General features: G+C 38.1%; 1 protein-coding gene across 4 annotated transcripts in view; it reads left to right on the top strand.

Annotated features, from left to right (window-relative positions):
• Window positions 1-2,500, top strand: part of LOC135199877 (leucine-rich repeat-containing G-protein coupled receptor 5-like) — a 664,061-nt gene that overhangs the window by 96,997 nt on the left and 564,564 nt on the right. The gene's annotated exons all lie outside the window — the stretch shown is intronic.

The following is a 2,500-nucleotide window of genomic DNA, read 5'->3' as shown; positions in this document are numbered from 1 at the left end:
TATATATATATATATATATATATATATACACACAAAATAAAAAAAAAACACGAAAAAAAAGACACACACACACACACACAAGCCTCTGGTATCAAAATGATCTCTTAAATGTTGACTTAAGGGTCACAATAAATTCGTCTTATAATTTATGTTTGTTGATAGTGAACAGGAATGGATAGAGAATGAGTTTCAACTTTAAAGAAAAAATGTCCTTATAAATCATCTTAATAAAGAAAGATTTTTCCTATAAATCACCTTTACATTGACAGGGTTTCAAGAATAAATATTCCTATAAATCGCCTCAATAGAGAAATGGTTTCAAGAGTAAAAAATAAAAAATAAATATTCATATGAATCATCTTAAGAAGATTTTCATGAATAAAGAAAAAATGTTCCTAAAATCACCTTAACAAGGGAGTTTTAAGAGTAAAAGAAAAATAATCCTATAAATCACCTTATATGGATTGCAATGCGGTTGAGCGACTTAAATTATCTATGATAAGAAAAAATAATCTAGTTGTGCAATTATGGTCCGAATGTTCAGGTTTGTCAGGACATTAGCAAGTTGCATTAGTGTCCATTGAAGTCATACGAATAGTGAATGAATATGAATGAAAGTAGTGAACGAATATGAAGAAAGAAAATCATAACATGAATAGCCCGCGTAACGGGGAATGCGAAGTATTATGGAACCATTTTTAGAAATAAAAATCAGGCTGATTAAACTAAATCAGGCGAATTCTGAACTTAGCCATAAAGATAATAAGCGATAGCAATTATATTTACGAACGAGGGGTGTTCGGAGCTACCGTGCAAACACGTCGACAAAGTCGGAAATCCCGAGGGGCTGACCTAGAGAAAACGCCCCAATGGGATAGCCAGAGCTCCATTCTGGAAAACCACTAATGCGGTCAAACCCTCGTAACTTCCAGTCGAAGCCGAGGCTGGATTAGAGTAACCTTTTGGGTGGTGGGCGGGGGAGGGGGTTAGGGGTAGATTATAATATATATATATACGATCTTCCCAAAAGAGAAGCTTGGAGATTTTATAAAGAGAGAGAGGATCTCCTGCCGAGGGTGATGTTCCAGGCACACCGTGATTCCAGGGTCCTGGATACTTCGCCTTCGATAAGGAGTGACAGATCCTTGGTGGGTTGCCGGCGGGTGGGGGGGGGAGTTTATAATATATATACGATCTTCCCAAAGAGAAGCTTGGAGTTTTTATAAAGAGAGAGAGGGTCTCCTGCCGAGGGTGATGTTCCAGGCACACCGTGATTCCAGGGTCCTGGATACTTCGCCTTCGATAAGGAGGGAAAGATCCTGCTCGGAGACAAACATTCCCGAAGGACTGAGAATGTTTGACATGTTTGCTCTTTGGTGCTGAGGGAATGTTAGGGTAACCAGTTTGCAAATTGGGATTTTTCACGCGTTTATACAAAATGGAAATGTAGATATATATGTAGCCGAAGGTGTTTAAAACAACGAGGAATTTTATTTTTCTTGTTCAGTCAACAGTATTTCTCTCTCTCTCTCTCTCTCTCTCTCTCTCTCTCTCTCTCTTTTGCAAGCCATGATCCACCTCAGCAAATGCTATGTAAAAAAGACTACTTACTAGAGTTGTATATCTTATTGAAATGTCAAAGAGGATTACTATCGATATATATTTGTTATTGCCTTTTAGAACGCAAGCGAAAATAGCAGGTCACGACCTATTAAGCCAAAATAGGGCGCAGGTCAGTCGCATATACTTGCGTATGAAATAGGTATACTTAACAACCTTTGAAACTAACACCACTTTTCAATCTTACCATAAATCAGTTTTCTGTATGTCTGTTATCTTATGTTTTTTTTTTTTTCATTCCAATGTCATGCGCGAAAATAGGTCTCTCTCTTTCTTGTTTCCACATTATCATGGACGACACTGACAGCGGACGAATTTTCAAAAGGACCCGACGGTGTTTTTTTAATTTTTTAAATTTTTTTTTGATTTTTTTCATTCCAATGTGCATGCGTGAAAATAGGTCCGTTTTTTTTTTTTTTTTTTTTTACATTATCATGCACGACACTTTGACAGCGGACGAATTTTCAAAAGGACCCGACGGTGTTTTATTTTTTAATTCCCATCATGCGCGAAAATAGGTCTCTCTTTTTTGTTTGTTTATTTGTTTTTTTTTTTTTCTACATTATCATGCACGACACTTTGACAGCGGACGAATTCACAAAAGGACCCGACGGAGGCTTCCCCCTTATTCGTATTTCAACAGGCGATGATGGGTCGTCCATCAAACTGGCCCAGGAATATTAAGAGAGAAACTACTGGTGGGAGCGATTGAAACGTGATGATCCTCTTCTGAGGAAAACCATGTGAAATCTCCAACCCAGACTTTTATTCATGAAATTTGAAGGCAGGGCCAACCCTTCTCTCTCTCTCTCTCTCTCTCTCTCTCTCTCTCTCTCTCTCTCTCTCTCATACCTCCCTTTTTCTCTGTCTGCCCGTCTGG

Source organism: Macrobrachium nipponense, chromosome 11 (assembly GCF_015104395.2).
Source record: "Macrobrachium nipponense isolate FS-2020 chromosome 11, ASM1510439v2, whole genome shotgun sequence".
In the NCBI taxonomy this organism is placed as follows: domain Eukaryota; kingdom Metazoa; phylum Arthropoda; class Malacostraca; order Decapoda; family Palaemonidae; genus Macrobrachium; species Macrobrachium nipponense.
The sequence above is the reverse complement of the archived record's forward strand: the minus strand, read 5'-3'. Positions and strand labels throughout refer to the sequence as shown.